Source organism: Quercus lobata, chromosome 5 (assembly GCF_001633185.2).
Source record: "Quercus lobata isolate SW786 chromosome 5, ValleyOak3.0 Primary Assembly, whole genome shotgun sequence".
NCBI classification, from domain to species: domain Eukaryota; kingdom Viridiplantae; phylum Streptophyta; class Magnoliopsida; order Fagales; family Fagaceae; genus Quercus; species Quercus lobata.
The window spans coordinates 22,826,971-22,848,381 of NC_044908.1; the positions used below are offsets into that span (position 1 = coordinate 22,826,971).

The following is a 21,411-nucleotide window of genomic DNA, read 5'->3' on the forward strand; positions in this document are numbered from 1 at the left end:
TCTTCTTATAGCCTTCTTCTTCGTTTGAATGTCCCAGATCTTTATCGTAACTCTCTTATATTCTCATCTTCTTTCTACTTTTTCTTTATCTTACCCTCTATGTTCTTGTCACAGCCACTTCTTCACTTTTTTTTTTTCTTTTCTTTTCTCTTCTGTGTTAGATACAAAATCAGTACCGGCCGAAATCCACATCTCGACTGAAACGACATGGAATCAATAACATTGGTTGAGGGTGTTCGTAATTTTGGTTGAGGGTATTTCTAATTTTTTTTAAGGGTAAACAAATAAATTTTTTTTAATTATTATATATAATTTTTTTTTCCAGGTTAGGGAGTCACCCTGGGCTGAATGTGGCGTCGCCACTGAATTTATGTAATATAAACAATAGTTTGAAGCTTCAACTGCTCATTTATTTTATTGGTTTCAGTTTTTTATATCAAAATTTATTTAGTCATATATATTATATAAAAATGACTAAAACAATCTTGCGTAATTCTACTTTATATAAAAAAAAAATTAATATATGACAGTTTGTTTGTAAAATTTGTTTAATATATTTTTAGACTTCATGATTTTCAAAGAGATATTATTGTTTTCTTTTATAACTCTTTAGAAGTAGTCAAATACTTAAATATTCATTATCCGAATGTATGTAGACTCTCACCGACACACGCCAAGAAACTATTGAAAAGAATCCCTGAAGGCCAAACACATATTAGACGACAAACTGTAGTAGATGTCCATAAGGTCCTTGCTACGTCGGCCATTGACTTAAAAAGTAGCGTCCCCTCTACCACGTGTCCTTCGTCCCATGGGGCGCGACCCAGAATCCTCTATTGTCATTTTGTGGTAATGTCCATCACATGCATTTTAATTTATATGGGAGAAATGTTCAATCGGGCCTACCGCGCTCCCTACTTTCTCCTCACACGGGGGCCCATCCCAAGGATACTTTTTGAAATAATGAAAGAAAAAATGGAACAGAGTGGAGCAATAATGTTACAACGTATGGTGTATACACTAATAAAGTTCCAAGGTCCATGGTCCATAGTCAATACAGCGTTTCATCAAAGACTGACAGGTCTTCAGCCCCTAAACCACGTAATTTTGACCACCCAATTCACAAATTAGAATGATTGTAGAGATTACAATTACAATCAATATCAAAATATCAGTTGTCTACGTGCTTATTCTACTTATCTTGAATTATCAAACATCTATTTCTACTTCTATTTCTACTCAACTATATATATATATATATATATATATATATATAGCGCAAATAGCTTTTCTACCGTAAGCTTGGTTTAGTGTAATTTTTGTCATTTATTGAAGTTTGATTTGATATAATTTTTGTTATTTATTGAGAAAAAAAATTAGTGGTATGTTTAAATTAGAACCAATAACAAATTATTACATTAAATTTTATTGTGTAAGTAGTAAAAATGTTGTAGATGAAATATTCTCATCTTAATACTATATTTCCTTCTCATAAAAAAAAAAAAAAAATACTATATTTCCTAAATAAGGAAAAACAAAAAGCTTTCAGTTTTTTTTTTTTTTTTTTTTTGAGAAAGAAAAGCTTTCAGTTAAACACACAAAGCTTGTAAGAAAAAGGCAAAGAGGTCCTTTTAGTTAGTAATTGGTGAGCCAAAACTCAACGTTTCAACTAACTTCTTTTTTTTTTTTTTCTTTTTTTTCTTTTTTTCATTTATATGTATTGACATTGGTTTGATACATTGAGATTGCTTTTTAAAAAATATATATTTATATTTGCTCACAAAGTGATTTGGTTTAGAAATAGTTATAAGGGTATAATAAATTGTCACAATATTTTTAAAATTGTTGAGTTGTTAGTTCTTTATAGATAAAAATAAAATAAAATAATAAAATATTTATTGCTAAAATGTTATAACATTTTGTTGTTGTTACAATATTTTTACAATTATTAAGGTGTCAATTCTTTATAGGTCAAAATAAGATAACAAAATGTCAAACCAAAACTCACAACAACTGAAAATAAAAGTATTGTAAAAATGTTGAGACATTTTATTTGTGTTACAATATTTTCACAACTACTGAGTTGTAATTTCCTTATATCTATTACTATTTCTATCAATTAACTTAAAAAAAAAAAAAAAAAAGAGTGAATGAGCAAAGGAACAGTATTTTTTTTGGTTTAGTCAAGTGAGCCAAAACGATGCGTATTGGTTTTATTAAAATTCACCATTTCTAATGAAGAGAGGACAAGGAGAAATGAGAAACGAGGAGACAAACAAGAGAAATCAAATTGAGAGAGACTTTTGGCGAAAATCTAGGAAGTGAGATTTTGTGCACATCTCCAGACTGCCATGGCGGCTCCCTTTTTGACTTCTGCTTCTAGCGAGATTGGAGCGTATATGTTCTTATTCTTCAAAGAAGCCTTCACTTTAGGAGACTGCCAAGCACTTTTGGAAGCTGCTTTTATACAAATGTCATGAATGGAATACAAGCGTGATTTATACAAAGAACTAGTGCTTTCCTACATTAATAAATTTCCAATTTCCTATCATCTTTACAATTTCAACTTTCCAACTATCTTCTCTTTCACAGCCAAGATACTTTAGTTTAGAATACTTTTCAAAGTAAAAATGTTTCTCTTGAGTCACTTTTTTGGAATAGATTTTGTGTGTTTTGGGAAAAGCATTGTAGGACCTTTTTATATTGTTCAAAAATAAGGTGCGGAGGCAATCCCAAGCACTGTGGATTGCCTCTGCCGCATTTTTGAGTAAAAGCTTGCCATATAGATAATTTGGAACTCTAGCTGTGTATGCAAGCTCATGGCTATGTATGCAAGGGTTAAGGCTGTGTACCCTGGCTCAAGGCCACGTATGCACCCTTAGGGTTAATTTTTGTAAGGTTTTTCTTTCTTCCAAATGCATCTTTCAACTAAAGTGTTTCCATGGATAGGCCCTAGATCAGCGTTAGACCTTCTAGTGTTATCGTCATTGGTGAATGGCAGCTCGAGTCGTAAGGAAGTACAAAATGACGTGTCTACACATATCAAAGTAGAAGGTGCAAGTTCCTTTAGGCTATTAATAATAAATAATAAGTTTTTTTTTTATTTTTTATATATTAAGATATTCATTCTTTACGTGGATTATTGCTTGATGAGAGCTATACATTGGGTAGGATCTCCATTCCCACTTACAATGGTTTTCACTAGAAGGTAATATCTCTAATTTGTGTTATCGATAATACCATCTATTATATTTTGTTAGTAGTTTTATTGATAACACCATCTATAATACCTTACAGAGGCTGGATTCACCATTTATCATTATAGAATAAGACGCAATAGTGATACATATCTTAATCAAGCTAATCCAATTAAATCAGTTAACTCACAAAGCACCAATAATCTTGTCATTGCTTACAACAATAAGAAAGATCACTGTAATAAATCATATAGCCCTTATTAAAAATCATAATAAAATCACTAAACAGATGGGTACATGATTGTATAGTCATAATCAGGTACAGCCCTTATTATAGGGGCATTTCCATACATACTAGATTTCATGCCTAACTAGATTATTTTAGTATTTATCTGGCTTCCATCTCTGAAACTGTGACATTATTTATTGAACAGTTTTCTGGCTTAATTTCAGAAACTTCTGACTCTTTCACAACTGTGTTGATATAAAATGCAGGTCTTTTTGGAGGAGATAGTTGAATATTTTCATTTACAAGAAAAGAAACAACATCTAGCATGGTGGGTCTATCTATTGCATGCTCTTGTACGCATAAGAGACCAACATGAATGCATCGCAATACTTCAGATGCAGAGCATGACTCATCTAGTATTGTTGAGTCTATTAATTCCATACCTTTATCTTCATTCCATAACTGCCACGCCTGTCATATGTCCAGTGGTACACACAATGTTAACTATAAACTTCAAAATTTCACATATAGGTTTAGACATGCTAAGTGAGAAACTTACATATCCTATTAGGTTGAGTGAATAATCAAAGTGAAAGCGACTATTGTTTTTCTTGCCACACACAATTTCTAATAGTAGAACTCCATAACTGAATACATCAGTTTTCATGGAAATTAGGCCATTCCTTGCATATTCTAGAGCCATATAACCACTATAGTAATAATTAACCAATGAAGTTTAGTGTATGAATAAGCACATATATACTCACCCACAAACACACACTAGAAAATAAAATAAAATTATACTTGCTTGAAATGAAAGACAAACTTACTATGTTCCAACAACTCGATTGGTGTTTCCTTCTGTTTCTTTTATCCCAAATATTTTTGCCATGCCAAAATCAGATATTTTTGGATTCATTTCCTCATCAAGCAAAATGTTGCTTGTTTTTAAGTCTCGATGAATTACTCATAGTCTTGAGTATTTGTGGAGATAAACAAGACCTTGAGCAATGCCTTCAATGATGTTGAAGCGTTTTTTCCAATTTAATAAATGCTTTTTAGTAGAGTCTGACATCAGAAAAATAATAGCAAGAAAATGATAAACTGTTTGAGTTGTTTTATATAAAAGAAAAAAAATATTGTAGTAATAATGAACATATGCCCTACCAAAGAGGAAGAAATCCAAGCTTTTATTGAGCACGTACTCGTATATTAGTATTTTTTTCTTCATCTTGAATGCAAAACCCCAAAAGCTTAACTAGATTAGTGTGTTGGAGTTTGGTAATGAGAATAGCTTCATTCTTGAACTCTACCAAGCCTTGCCCAGAACATCTTGATAGCCTTTTTATTGCTATTTCTTGCCCATTAGGTAATATACCCTAAAAGTACATTGTGTTAGTCATATTTTACAAAAATGTACTTAACTCAATCTGTACTTATTTAATTTTTATTTTTATTTTATCAAGATTCTACATAGCCCCTGGTCTCAGCTCAAGTGCTATGTTGTAGATCAGATGGATTGAATACGTAGGTGTTCGAATTTACAACCAAAAAGAAAAAGAGAGGATCAAATTTTAAGAGAGAGAGAGAGCTAACCTTGTAAACTGGTCCAAAACCACCCTCTCCTAATTTATTTTCAATTGAGAAATTACTTGTAGCAGCACAAATGCTTTCAAAGCTGAAGATTTTTCTCATCATTATTTTGTTGATTCTCTTCACCATTTACAGTTGAAGCTTTTACATTACCTCCAAGTTCTTTAATGAGCATCTTTTGTTTCTTTTTTCTCTCCCCTAATTAACATACATGCAAAATACGACTTATAGATTTGTCCTTGCAACATTTGTAAGTTATCCAAAAAAGCTATAATGAGAGCATCGATTACCTTCTACTCTGTGTTTTCTCCATCGCGCATAGAATAAGAAGCAAAAGAAGGTCATAATAATTCCCCCTACTGCCACGATGAGCCATATCCACCACTTGGTCACTTGCGACCTATTTGCCTTTGCTACATCGATCGACAAACAAAGTTTTATTGTTCTACTCTCTTTTTTTCATTTACTATATGCATCAAGATACATGGACTACTTAGTGCTTTAGAAATCAAAATCATAGAAGACAGATAAAATATTTTACTTCGGACTTGAAAAGTGGGGTTTTAAATTTAGGATTCTATCCTCATTTTTATGTTAGGACATAAAAGGGTGGTAACTGGTAAATTGGTAATTAATGTCTCATCCAAACCTATTATACCCTTGCCCATCCATCCACTAGTAAGTTATAACCGGCTCAATTAAAAAAAATGAGTTTAATAGATAACGACCTATATATTTATATACTTTCTTCTAAGAAAATAGCTATTTATGTACACATTTTAAATGGGTATTATAAAGGTAACTACCGAATTGTTTTTCTGCCATCTAAATATTATTTTAAAAAAATGATAAAAAAAAGACCTTAAAAACCTTCGTAATAACTTGGATGGTCATTAAAAAAATATTCCGAAATATCAGTGATGACCCAAATAACCCCCAAAATTGGATGGTCATTAAAAAAAAAAAAAAAAAAAAAAAAAAAAAAAAAAAAAAAAAATAATACTGATTGGGTTTGTTTATGTTTTGCTAGTATTTTAGATGTAGAATAAATAGTCGCAAATCTCTTAACGGGTACCATTTACAGATTCGGATGATTCACAATCTACTAAAGATAAAGCTTACGGCTGACATTCAACCTTTTTTTGATAACAAACATTTCAATTAGCTTAGAAATCATCAACAATGCGTATTTATCTATTTTTTACTATGTCCTCAACAAAATAGTTCATTGATTTAGCTTTTTATATCAAGCAGCCAGGTTACCAATACATGTACATGTAATACATCAATTATATGCATTAATGTTAATAATTAAGTCGACCATGTTTACTCAAAAAAAAAGGGTAGACCATGGAGTAGACTTCTTACCAAGTGCTGAAGTAAGGAAGTATATTGTCCGTGCATTAGGATTTGAAAATCCAATAAATCTATCCGTTGTGCTCCAAATCTCACAACCAGTTTGGGCAACCTGATTTGTAGATGCTTAGGCAACACAAGAACAATTGTCGAAGCCCTTCGCCTCACAATCCTTGTGGGTAAGGTTGTCACTTTCATCAAACTTGAATCCATCCTTCACGGAACTGGAAACTGGAGTAAATGTATCATCATGACTCCTGCACTGTTGGGTGCCTTACCGTGTGGGTCCAGCCCACTTGCTTGCCATGCCTTGTCAAAGCTCATTTATGAGCTTGGTTCCAAGAGTCTTCAAATTTAGCTTTCCATTTATTGAGAAGTGACCAAAACACTTCTTTTAATGAGAAATGTTCCAAAAGTCAGCATGCCATTTTCTTGGGCAGTGACTTAGGCATGTGAGACACGCTGAAGAAAAAGAAAAGAAAGAAGAAAAGGCCATTCGGCCTTGTAGAGTGCTGAAGCAAGAAACAAAGAGCCACATTTGGTCAGTGTGTGTGAGTTCCAGAGAGAGCAAAACACAAAGAGATATTCAGCCATTTTGAAAGGTGCAGTCCGTGTGAAGAAATAGAGAGAAACACAGTGAGAGTGTGAGAGAGTGAAAAAGAAAAAAGGAGATATTTTTCTTTGCTCAAGTTACACACAAGGAAGATAAATTGGTGGAGTTCTCATGGAGTTTTTAAGTGCTACAACCATGGAGAGTTGGAATATTCAGAGGAAGATTTTGTTACTGGTTTTGTGGTGAGATTGTATTTACTTCTTGAGATTTATTTGTTGTATATTCAATTTATTGTGAACACAAGTTTAGCATAAACTTGATAGTTGTAATCTCTATTTCATATTGAATATTTTTCGGAGCTGCCTCGTGGTTTTTCCCTCTACACTAGAGGGTTTTCCACGTAAGATTTGATATTCTTGTGTGATTGTGTTTATGTGGTGCTTGCTGGAATTTTTTTTTGTTTCCATAATATTGCTATTGCTTGGTAGTCATTAATTTTAATTCACACATAGACATAGAGGGGATTAGGATTTTTCCCCAACAAGTGGTATCAGAGCTTTTGGTTGCTTGGGTTTGACTGTCTTGTGTTGGATTAAATGGAAAATATGGCTATGAACACTATGATTAAACTCTCAACATCGAATTATTCGATATGGAAGCCGATGATGGAGGATGTCCTTTATTGTAAGGATTTGCATGACCCTATTGAGGGTGATAGTGCCAAGCCTAGTGATATGTCAGATAGAGACTGGGAGAAATTAAATAGAAAAACTATCGGGTGTATTAGACAATGCATCGATGTTAGTGTTTTTCACCACGTGTCTCAGAAAACAAATGCAGAGGCTCTTTGGAAAAAATTAAGGAGTCTTTATGAAAGAAAGACAACTCAAAATAAAGCTTTTATTGCTAGAAAGCTTGTGAATTTGAAGCTTAAAGAGGATAAGTCCATTGCCGAGCACCTTAGTGAGTTCCAAGACTTGGTTAATCAGATGGTTACAATGAAGCTAGTAATAGATGATGAGTTGCAAGCTTTATTGCTTCTGGGTTCCTTACCTGATAGTTGGGAGACTTTGGTAGTGTCACTTAGTAATTCTGCTCCGAATGGTGTGTTACAACTTGCCATGGTTAAAGATAGTTTGCTTAATGAAGAAACTAGAAGAAAGGATATGGGCAAGGATATTGCACATGCTCTTGTCACAGAGAACAGGGGGAGAAGTAAGAGTAGAAATTCTAAAGGGCGAGGTAAATCCAGAAGTCGGTTAGAGTCGAAAGGGAAATTCAAGTGTTTTTATTGTGATAAAGAAGGTCACATAAAAAGGAATTGCAAGGCTTGGAAGAACAAACAGAAAGAGGATAAAAATAAAAAAAGGGTGGATGATGAGAACATTGCTGCTGTTATAGTATTGGAAGATGAGGTCCTAGCCATAGGACAAGATGATTGTTGTACAGTTTTAGATCCTTATGTTGAGTGGGTGATTGATTCAGCTGCTTCTTGCCATGTCACTCCTAGAAAGAAATTATTCACTTCATACAAAGCGGGAAACTTTGGGAGAGTGAAGATGGGCAATGATAGTTATGCCGACATTGTGGGAATTGGTGATATATGTGTTAGGGCTAACACTAGATACACCTTGATTTTAAAGGATGTGAGACATGTTCCGGATATTCGCCTGAATTTGATTTCCACTCATGTTCTTGATAAAGAAGGTTATGGCAATTATTTCCGTGATGGAAAATGGAGGCTTAGCAAAGGATCATTGGTGTTAGCTAGAGGGAAAATTTGTTGTACACTTTACAAGACACAAGTAAAGTTGTGCAAGGATGTTGTTAGTGCAGCTCAAGAGGATTCTTCGCCTAACTTGTGGCATAGGCGGCTGGCTCACATGAGTGAAAAAGGGTTGCAGATTTTGGTAAAGAAGTCTCTCATTCCCTTTGCCAAAGGTACGTCACTAAATCCTTGTGATTTTTGTTTATTTGGTAAACAACATAGAGTTTCATTTAATATACCCTCTACTAGAAAACCCAATGTATTAGAACTTGTTTATTTTGATGTATGTGGTCCCATTGATGTTGAGACTTTAGGTGGCAATAAATATTTTGTTACATTTATTGATGATGCTTCACGAAAGGTGTGGGTTTATGTTTTGAAAACAAAAGACCAGGTATTTGAGCACTTCAAGAAATTCTATGCCATGGTGGAAAGAGAGAAAGGGAAGCCTTTGAAGTGTCTTCGTAGTGATAACGGAGGTGAATACACATCTAATGAATTCAAGAGTTATTGCTCCGAGAGAGGCATTAGACATGAGAAAACAGTTCCTGGTACCCCACAGCAAAATGGTGTGGCAGAAAGGATGAACCGCACTATTGTTGAGAAGATCAGATGTATGTTAAGAATGGCTAATCTGCCTAAGTCATTCTGGGGTGAAACTGTTGTGACTGCATGCTACCTAATTAATAGATCTCCATCAGTTCCTTTGGATTTTGATATTCCAGAAAGAGTATGGACAGGGAAAGATGTTTCTTACTCTCACTTGAAGGTATTCGGGTGCAAGGCATTTGTTCATGTGCCTAAGGAACAAAGATCAAAGCTTGATAGCAAATCCACTCCTTGTATATTTGTTGGATATGGAGATGCAGAATTTGGCTACAAGCTATGGGATCCAAAAGAAAAGAAGATGATCAAAAGTCGAGATATGTAATTTTTCATGAGAATGAAAACTTGGCAGACTTTGAAAAAACTGAGAAGCCTAAAGCTATAGTTGGAGGTGTTCTTGATCTTACACCTACCTCTTCTTCCTCAGATAATGCCACAAATAGAGAAGAGGTACAAGATGAGAATTATGGTGATGAACCAACTGAATTTGATGCTGATGAGCCAGCAGGTGTTGATGGTGATGATGTGACAGATACAGATGGTGTTGAGCAGGGGGAGCAGCCTCCTCCACTAGAGATGGTAGAATCTCAGGTGAGAAGGTCTACTAGAGAGCGTCGTCCATCGACTAGATACCCCACTTTTGAGTATGCTATGATTACTGAAGAGGGGGGAGCCAAAAAGTTTTCAGGAAGTACAGTCTCATAAGGATAAGCAAAGCTGGTTGAAGGTTATGCATGAAGAGATAAATTCTTTGAACAAGAATAAGACTTATGACTTGGTGGAACTTCCTAAAGGCAAAATGGTATTGAGAAACAAATGGGTGTTCAAGCTAAAGAAATATGGTGACAAGTTAGTGAAGTATAAAGCTCGATTGGTGGTTAAGGGTTTCAGTCAGAAACAAGGGATTGACTTTGATGAGATATTTTCTCCAGTAGTCAAGATGAGTTCCATTCGGGTAGTTCTGGGATTAGTAGCTAGCTTAGATCTTGAGCTTGAGCAACTTGATGTGAAGACTGCTTTTCTTCATGGTGATTTGAAAGAAGAAATCTACATGGATCAGCCAGAGGGATTCAAAGTGAAAGGGAAAGAACACATGGTTTGCAAGTTAAAGAAGAGTTTGTATGGCTTGAAACAAGCTCCAAGACAGTGGTACAAGAAGTTTGACTCATTCATGGTGGGTCACGAGTACACGAGGACTAATGCAGATCATTGTGTGTATGTTAGAAAATTTCCCAATGGTAAATTTGTTATTCTTCTGCTATATGTAGATGATATGTTGATAGTGGGACAAGATGCAGGTGTGATTGGAAATTTAAAGAAGGACTTGTTCAAGTCATTTGATATGAAAGACTTGGGTATTGCAAGACAAATTTTGGGTATGCAGATTCTACATGATAGGAAAGCTAAGAAGCTATGGTTATCACAAGAGAAGTATATTGAGCGGGTTCTTGAAAGGTTCAATATGAAGCATGCCAAGCCAGTCAGTACACCTCTTGGTTCTCATTTCAAGTTAAGAAAGAAATTTTGTTCTTCATCCAAGAAAGAGAAGGGAGACATAGCATCAACTATTTATTCCTCAGCAGTTGGGAGTTTAATGTATGCTATGGTTTGCACACGACCAGATATTGCTCATGCAGTTGGTGTTGTCAGCAGATTTATGGTTAATCTTGGTAAAGATCACTAGGAAGCAGTAAAGTGGATTTTCAGGTACTTGAGAGATAGCTCTAAATTGTGCTTGACCTTTGGTGATTCTAAACCAATTTTGGAGGGTTATGTAGATGCAGATTGGGCAGGTGACCTTGATGGTAGGAAATCTACATCGGGGTATTTATTTACTTTTGCAGGGGGAGCTGTATCATGGCAGTCAAGATTGCAGAAGTGTGTTGCCTCATCTACAACTGAAGCTGAGTATATTGCAGCTAATGAAGCAGGTAAAGAGATGCTTTGGTTGAAGCGGTTTCTCGAAGAATTGGGTTTGAAGCAAGATGGGTATGTAGTTAATTGTGATAGTCAGAGTGCTATAGACTTGAGTAAGAATTCTATGTACCATTCACGCTCGAAGCACATTGAGGTGAGATACAATTGGTTGAGACTAGTTATTGGACAACAGTCATTTGAATTAGAGAAGATTCACACAGATAAAAATCCAGCTGACATGTTGACCAAGGTTGTGTCAAGAGAGAAGCTAAAGCTTTGTGTCGGGTTGGCCGGCATGAACTCTAATTGAAGACTTGGGTTGAAGATCTCCTCCGTAATGGGCTGGAGGGGGAGATTGTTGGGTGCCTTACCGTGTGGGTCTAGCCCACTTGCTTGCCATGCCTTGTCAAAGCTCATTTATGAGCTTGGTTCCAAGAGTCTTCAAATTCAGCTTTCCATTTATTGAGAAGTGACCAAAACATGGAGAGGTCTAACTTCTCTTAATGAGAAGTGTTCCAAAAGTCAGCATGCCATTTTCTTGGGCAGTGACTTAGGCGTGTGAGACACGCTGAAGAAAAAGAAAAGAAAGAAGAAAAGGCCATTCGGCCTTGTAGAGTGCTGAAGCAAGAAACAGAGTGCCACATTCGGCCAGTGTGTGTGAGTTCCAGAGAGAGCAAAACACAAAGAAATATTCATCCATTTTGAAAGGTGCAGTCCGTGTGAAGAAATAGAGAGAAACACAGTGAGAGTGTGAGAGAGTGAAAAAGAAAAAGGAGACATTTTTCTTTGCTCAAGTTACACACAAGGAAGATAAATTGGTGGAGTTCTCATGGAGTTTTTGAGTGCTACAACCATGGAGAGTTGGAGTATTCAGAGGAAGATTTTGCTACTGGTTTTGTAGTGAGATTGTATTTACTCCTTGAGATTTATTTGTTGTATATCCAATTTATTGTGAACACAAGTTTAGCATAAATTTGATAGTTGTAATCTCTATTTCATAGTGGATATTTTTCGGAGCTGCCCCGTGGTTTTTCCCTCTACACTAGAGGGTTTTCCACGTAAGATTTGGTGTTCTTGTGTGATTGTATTTATGTGATGCTTACTGGAATTTTTTTTTGTTTCCATAATATTGCTATTGCTTGGTAGTCATTAATTTTAATTCACACATAGACATAGAGGGGATTAGGATTTTTCCTCAACATGCACTGCACCTTACATCCTTCACTTATAAAAATTTCAGTAGAATTACAATCAAGTCGAGTGACTAACTCATCAGAAAGTCTTCCGAAGTAATCTATCTTTAGTGGTCGTATACCTCGTGTTTTGTAGTATTCTTCCACACTAGTGTAATTTAAGTACGTTTCATTCTCATTCGATATGTAGCTAAAACTGTAGCCATATCATGTTAGTCGACTTGAAGTTGAGTTCAAATGCACATTAGGACTCGTCCAATAGAGGCTCTCGCGCCACAAGATGACCAATCGATTTTTAAGGTTAGGTTCCAGACCAAGGGTAAAGGACTGTACTGCAGGTACCAGCTCACCTCTCCATGATGTTAGAGACCAAGTATGTCCCATTTTTTGGTTAACTCCAAGTCTCATTCCTGGCACAAGTGCATGAGTAGGATAATCAAAGCTTTGCTACAATTGTCGCTCTGAACTCGTTTCGCGCAGCACAAAATTACAAGTATCAAGTAGAACAGCACTTGCATTACTTGCTTCTTGTCCGGAATATAGTACAATAGGAAGACTCCCATTGTATGATATTTTCAAGTTCCCATAATCATCAATGGTAAGACTTCCAGAATTGTTAAAGATTGGAGCATCTCGATTGGCAACCCACACTAAATTTTGAAGGCGTGTATGGTTGTCGTTGAGTCATATTCCTAAGTAGCAAGATTGAAGAATCCTAGAGTAAAGATTTCTTGAGCAGAAACTAATTCATCCCCATACTTGAGCTCCTGTCCTTGCAATAATCTGTCTAGCTGGGAAGATGGCCCCAGGAAGAGTAGCAAATAGACAAAACCGAGCATAAGTTTTCGTGATTTGCTTGCCATAACAGACAGACTTTGATTTTCTTTTCTTTTTTGTTAAAAAAACTTAGCAGGATCATGTAGTCCGAGACCAAAATCCACGGACCTTTTAGAAAATGGACGGAAATTTTTGAAGAAAAGAGCTCGTGAAAGGGGAGTTGTTAGGAGACAAGAAAGAAAAAGATGGAGGATGGGATGAGGAATTGTGCACCAGCAGAAAGTCTAAACGGTAGAGGAAAGTCTATATAGGGTGCAGGGCCTCGCTACTCATTTCACATCAAAGAGCTGGTGAAAGGGGAGTTGTAAATTCATAAAATTTAATATTAATGTTTCAAAATATGAGTCATTTATGGGGAAAATGTTCACAATTTCTATATATTTTAAGGAAGAAAATGTTTAGCATAATGAAGAATGTAGGGCACAATTTTGTTGAGTTAAAATTTATTTATGAAATAATTTTTTTTTTACTTAACAATTTCATTATATTTATTATTTAGTTGCCCCTCTAAACAAATTTCCTAACTCCACCACTGCTATATGGATGCTCTTTATTTATTTATTTTTTTTTCTACTAAGAATGTGGTCACATACCTTTTTATTGTTAGATTGATTTTTTTGGATGTTGGGACTTTTAATATTACTATTTTCTTTTTGTTACTAGTAAAATGAAAGTTTCTCCTAGATAGGTTATTGTCTTTCTGTTTTAGGGGAGTAGAAGAAAAAATTAGTTTTATTTATTTATTTATTTATTTTTATTGAGAAGAAATAACTAAGTTATAAAATAAAAACTATTTTATGTTCCTACAAATATGTAGGTTTTATTTTTAGATGAACAACACAAAGATTTTTCTTATAATATCAATACCTTGGCTAGCTAGGCTACATTCTAGAATTTAGATCATAACAGATACATGTTTTCTTCTTATGTGTTGTTATTACTTATTTGAGAATTGAGTAATAAATGTCACATATGGAGAAAAATATTAAAACATTAGAGAAAATTAATAATGGGGATGAATGAATTTACATTCTCTCTTCATCTTTTTTCTTTTCTTTTTATTTTTTTATTTTTAACTTCATGATTCTTTTCCCTCTTTGTATGAATTCTCAAAATTTTACAATTGTCTTTCATGCTAGTCTTACCATGTAGTAAACATGATACTTCGTGCACTTTAGAAAATAAGTATCCACATCATGTCTCATCCAAACTCAAGAAGTTGAAACAGGGCTCATGGGTTGGGCTGAAAATGGATGATATTATAATACTGTTTTGAATGATTGACTTATCAAATTATTATTTGAATATTTGATTTGCAATGATGGTTAGTCCTAAATTTTGGTGTTGGATTGTATTTTTTGGTCCTCAACTATATAGTTTCTTGCAAAGTTGTTTTGTCAGGGTAACCATGGAAACACAAACATCTCATTTTCTTGTCTTCTATATTCTAAGGAATTTTGTACTCTACAGCTTATTAATACCTTTGTCTTAAAAAGAATGACACTTAGTTAAGGTCCCATTATGAATGAATTCAACATAGGTAATTGAAATTGAACGAAAACATGTCATGTTGATTATATAATTCATTGAATTCACCAAGCATGTTTACAATGTAGGTTTGGAAAAGACAATTTTACAATTTTTTTTTATAGAAAAATTTATTTATGTTTCATCTAGATTTTCAATTCTCTTTCTAAGTTCATCAATTCATCTTGATTCAGCTATCCATGAATTTATAACTCCCAAAATATTTGTGTGAGCCTTCCAACTTAATTAGTGAAGTGCAAGTGATGAAAATGTTAATGGTTGTATAATTATGCTTGAGTTATATGTATGGAGATAATAAAATAAGTAAAGGTTTAGATTTTGTGCTAGTCTTCTTATAAATGAGGGATGATAGAAGTTTTGTTATTTTGTCCCACTGTTTTCATTTCATGCTACACTAGCTACTTTTTTTTTATAATGATTAATACATAATACACTACCTACTAACTTATAAGCATCTATAAAGCAAGAAGTTTACTAACTTATAACCACATCTATGGTATTTTTGAAAAATATAAATGTTAAAATTTTACTTGAATGTTAAAACTATTTAGTAAGTATCTTGATCATCTATTTTAGTTGACCTTTACATTGGTTTATACTCTTTGTTTCAGGTTAAAATGTTGCATGCCTTGGATTACAGTCTTACAGATGATGTCGAGGGGAGATATATTTCATTGCAACAAGTATTAGCTTGGCAACATATCTTCATGAGGGATATGTTATTATTTGATTAGTACTTGAGAGAATAGATTGGAACTTAAATTATGTTTTATGATATTGAATTTTAGTATTGTTTTTCCTTATTAGTAATTATTGATTGAGCAGTTGTTATGCTTATGTGTATTTGTGATTGAAAATTTTTGATGTAGTAGTTATTGATTGAGCAGTTGTTATGCTTATATGTGTATTTGTGATTGAAAATTTGTGATGTGTGGGATTGTGGTTTATTATTTTCCATTAGGTACCCATGTAAAGTTCAAAATGTAGATTTTATAGAAAAATCCAAAAAAATGTAAAATGTTATTAGCGAGGACATTGCCGTCGCTAATATTTTATCATATCATCAGTGACGATAAACAATATCATCGCTAATATGCAAACTTTAGTGATGACATGTTTATGGTCACAATATATTATTATCTGTGACAACAAGAAGTGTCGTCACTAATAATGACATATTAGCGACAACAAAAATGTCATCGTTAATAATAATCTATTAGTGACGACAAAAAAATTTGTCACTACTAATGAACTAGTAGCGATAACATTTCGTCTTGGGTTCTCGAGTTATTTATGACGACAATTGTCACTATTAGCGACGAATTTGTCATTGTTAATAGTATTGTATTTGCGACGACATTAATATCGTCACTAAAAAACTTTTTTGTTACCATTTTTGTTTAACGAAAGTTAGCGACGGCATTTTTCGTCGCCAATATAATTAGTGACAATATTTAAAGCTTTTGTCGCCAATATAATTATAGGATTGTTGCTAAATATCCTATGTGGTGTGAGGCTATGAATGCTGAATTTCAGGCTCTCCAGAGACAACAAACTTAGTCCCTTGTTCCTGCTCCTCCTCATGTTAATTTGGTTGGATGTAAATGGGTGTTTAAGTTAAAATTGAATAGTGATGGTACTATTTCTAGATACAAGGCCAGGCTGGTTGCTAAGGGCTTTCATCAGCAGGTAGGTGTGGATTTTCATGAGACATTTAGTCATGTTATTAAACCTGCTACAGTGAGATTAGTTTTAGCTATTGCTGTGAGCTGTAAATGGGAATTGAGACAACTTGATGTGTTAAATGCTTTCCTTCATGGCTATCTCAAAGAAGAAGTCTATATGCATCAACCCCCAAGATATATTGAGTCTGCTCATCTAGATTATGTTTGTAAGTTACATAAGTCCCTTTATGGTCTTAAACAAGCACCCAGGGCATGGTTTGAACAGTTTGCATTTCATTTGCTTCATCTGGGCTTCATTGCTTCTATGGTAGATAGTTCTTTATTTGTTTAATGCTCAGCTCAACTCATACCATCATTTATCTTCTCTTGTATGTGGATGATATCATTGTTATTGGCAATGATTCCACTCAAATTCACAATTTGATTACAGCTCTTGGTCAAGTGTTTGAGCTTAAGGATTTGGGGCCTCTTAATTACTTCTTGGGCATTCAAATTACTAGGACATCTCATGGTCTCACCCTCACACAGTCCAAGTATGCCTCTAATGTGCTTCACAGATTCAATATGGAAAATTCCAAGCCTACTAAAACACCCTCATGCCCTTCCACAAGGCTAGTTCCTCATGATGGAGTCACACTTTCTGATCCTACTTAGTACAGGAGCATGGTTGGTGCTCTACAATATCTAACCTTTACTCGTCCAGATATAGCTTTCAGTGTGCATCAATTATGTCAGTTCATGAGTCATCCTACCACTACACATTTTGAGGCTGCTAAACGTGTTCTTCGTTATATAAGAGGTACCTTAAATTTTGGGATTTCTTTTACTCTAGGCCTATTAACTCTCACTGCATTTTCAGATTCAGATTAGGCTGGGGATCCTACAGATAGGCGCTCTACTATAGGCTTGGTTGTTTTTCTTAGGCCTAATTCTATATCCTGGTCTGCTAAGAAGTAGAGTACTGTTTCTCGTTCATCAATAGAGGCTGAATATCGTGCTTTGGCTACCACAACAGCTGAATTGTCTTGGTTATGTACTTTATTTAAGGAGCTTCATATTTACCTCTCTCATATTCCAGTCATTTGGTGCGATAATGTTTCATCCATTGCATTGTCTGCTAATCCAGTCTTCCATCCTCGCACCAAACGTCTTGAGGTAGATTATCACTACACTCTTGAGAAGGTTCTTCGCAAACAATTACAAATTGGATTTGTTTCAGATTGAGATAATTTTGCAGATATTTTTACTAAGTCCGTTTCAGCTTCGCTGTTTCGTGTTATTCGTTCCAAACTTTTGGTTGATTCCTCCCCCATCAGTTTAAGGGGGGATGTTGAACACAGTCCTGCATATGTGAAGAAGAAGCCCAAACATGAAGAAGAAGAATAGTAAACGTAACGTTTTGTTTTAAGTAAAACGGTGCATTTGGTTCTATTAAAAGGGATGTTGGATTAAGCACAAGTTTTAGTTAGTGGTTTAGCATAACTGATTTAACAAACTTCCCCTTTTTCCAGGAGTTAGGTCCGCATAATGTGGGAGGTTTAACTTCATTAATCTTGTGTATATAAAGTGCTCTATGAGCCTTACTAATCATTATGTAATTCAGAATTGTCAATACAAGTTTCTAGACTCATCTTTTCTCTCTCTTTCTTCTTCTCTCTATTTGACTTTCTCTCCCTTTCTCACGCTTTCTCTCAGTTTCTTAGATATTTTATTTTCTGTGCGTAGCCGTGATTGTTGACTAGTATTCACTATTACTTAGTTTGTGATACTGAGTTTTCATCAAGAATCACTTCTATTGGGTTTGGTTGTTTGCCTTCATGAACCACCATGTTCCTGTGATTCCACATAGTCCAAAGAGTGGTAAAAATGTCTTGAAGGTATCTCATTGAGACACTATCCATCCTCTTATGTCTGAGTAATAAATTTCCAATCCAAGTTTGGACAGAGATAGTCATTAGCTTAGAGGTGTGAATTGCCAAACTGGTGCCATGCCAGGTAGCTCTAGCAAAGGAACAATAAAGAAATAGATGTGAAGTTGACTCCTCATCAGAGTTGCAAAGAGGGTAGGTACTGGGGGTGGGGATTCCTCTATTTTTGAGAGTTAGAAGAGTAAGGAGGATGTTATGCATAAGCTTCCAAATAAAGCTCTCAATCTTCAAAGGAAGTTTCACCTTCCAAATGAGCTTCTGGATATCAGTTGGGATAGAGGTGTAGCTGTGATGGTTAGAGCAAGATGAAATTGTACCTTTCTGAAGTAATTTATAGGCATTCCTTACCTTGAAAACCCCTAAATTTAAGAAATTCCAAAGCAATTAATTAGATACTGTTCCTTGCTCATGATTTCTTCACTAATCGGGTAAGGATACATGCATGGCTCTTACGAAGTGACAGTACTGTGGTTAATTAGATCAGCCACAGTTTTGGTCTGAAGGTTAGGATTATTTAGATTCTGAGATGAACAAGGATACCAAGCCTGATGTGTTAAAGGTATATCAAAGCTTTTTCCAATCCACTACCTTCACTCTGAGTTTGGGGTTTCTCTGGTTAATGATGCCTCTCCAATGGTGTATCACGTGAGGGTGGCTATCTTTGAATTAAAAATTCATTTGAATCCAGTATTGAGAGAGAGAGAGATGAAGAAGACGCAGAACAAAGGCCAAAGGAAACCAAAAAAAAGACGTGTGAAGCAAAGAAAACACAACAAAGAAGAAGAGGTAAGATTGTGACAAGAGGGAGGAACTGGATCTTAAAATTTAGGGGAGAAATCTTATATATATATATATATATATTTTTTTTTTGAGAGTTACAACATATGGCGTCCGCTCCTGATAATAGTTCTTTATTATTAGATCAAAACACCAATCGGTTTTTGGTTTATGTAGAGATTGAATCCTAGATCTCTTATTCAACTATCAGAGATTTTATCAATTGAACTAATTAAAACCCACAGAAAAAATCTTATCTTAGGTGAGGAAAAAATCACAATTTTCTAACTTTCTTTGCTTCGGTCCGCTATCTTAGGTTAAGTATTTACATAGGTTTGAACTGGGCTAAATAATTTTTATTTTTATTATTTAGGCTTTTATTTTTTTATTTTTATTTAAAGGGTTAAGGATTATATCTGAGTGGCCAAAATTATTTTTGTGAAAAATACTAAATCCACAATATTTTCATAACAAATCTTATGTAACAAGTTGTTATTGACGCATAAGAAAGTAATATCAATGGTGGGCCTAGTTTAAACCCAGCAACAACTAGCTACCTAGAGTTTTTTGTAAAATTATTGTAAAGCTATTATGGACGTAGCGTTATTCTATTTTTGTTGAACCCAAATTCTTGAGATTCTTAAGTCCGGTGGTCAATAACTTTTTTTAGGGTAGACAAAATAGTTTAGTTGAAAACAAATTGTTTATAATAATTTTTTTTTTTTTTTGGAAGAATGATTTTTTTTTTTTTTTTTGGGCAAGTCAGGGTGTTCTTGTAACAATCCTCACTTAGTATTTATCTTGCTTCCACCTTTGAAATTGTAACATTATTTATGGAACAATTTTCTAGCTTAATTTTAGAATCCTTAATGATTTTTCCTGAACAATGTTGATAAGATATGCAGGTTGTTTTGGAGGAAAGAGTGAATAGTCTCACTTGAAAGCTTAGTATTAACATCTGGCATGGTAGGTCTATTTGATGCTTGGTCTTGAATGCATAAGAGCCCAACATGAATGCATCTCAATATTTTAGAAAAAGGGCATGACTCATCTATTATTGTTGGGTCAATTAGCTCCAAACCTTTCCCTTTATTCCTTAACTACCATGCTAAATACAAGACCAGTTGTGCACACAATGTTAACTATTTTGTTTTTGAGAATCACAATGTCGACTATTATGTTCAAAATCTTGTGTATAAATTTATAAGAGTTAAGTGAGAAACTTACATATCCTATAAGGTTGAGTGGATACTTGGAGTGATAATGACTATTATTTTTCTTGCTGTTCATGATTTCCAATAGTAGGGCTCCATAGCTGAATAGAACAATTTTTAGACTTGATGAGATGTCTAATGTCTTTAGAATAGACTTGGAGTAGTGCTTCGAGCTCTGACACTATGTTTTAAAAACCGAACCAGACCGGCTAGTCCGACTGGTTGAACCGGGAACTGGAGGCTAGTTAGGTTCGGTAAAAAGACATAAAACCAAGGTTAAACTGGTAAAAGCCAGAAATTGGAGACAAATTCGGTTTTGTCTCCGGTCCAGTTTTTAAAACCATGCTCTCACATAAGGGGTGGGGCCCACCCTATGAACTCCTCAAAGATTATGTGATGGAGGATGGTTTTGATACCTACTGGAGAAGTTCTAGTGAGATTTGGTGAAGGCAAGTTTTTGCTTTCCTGTGGGAATTTCACTGTTTAAGGTTCATCTTGTGTGTATCAAATAATAATTCCAACCATTTGAGATGTTCATTATATAGTTTATATGTCATAGATTTTAAAAATTCCAATTATTTAAAGTTATAATTTGTAAAGCGTCAATATTTAGGAATGCCAACCACTTATTTAATGTGTTAATATTTTAAGAATTCCAAACACTCAAGAAATCCACTTTTAATAGGTATTTTTTTTTCAATTCAATCATTTAAGGTGTTGATCTTAACTTTTTTTTGTAAAATTTCTAAATTTGAACTATTTTAAGATGTTCATTCTTAATTTTGAAAATTTTCTAACAATTTCAACCATCTACAGTGTTCGTTCCTGATATTGTAGAATTTCTATGAATTTCAGGTATCTGCGGTAGTGTTCATTCTTGATATTGTAGAATTTTTATGAATTTCAAATTTTCAACCATTCAAAGTGTCCATTGTTGATTTTATAAAATTCCTAAAAATTTCAATCATTTAAGTTCATTCTTCATTTTGTAAAATTTATAAGAATTTCTA

General features: G+C 34.4%; 1 pseudogene; it reads right to left on the reverse strand.

Annotated features, from left to right (window-relative positions):
* Positions 1 to 3,585: 3,585 nt before the first annotated feature.
* Positions 3,586 to 13,275, reverse strand: LOC115990184 (annotated as a pseudogene).
* Positions 13,276 to 21,411: the final 8,136 nt, after the last annotated feature.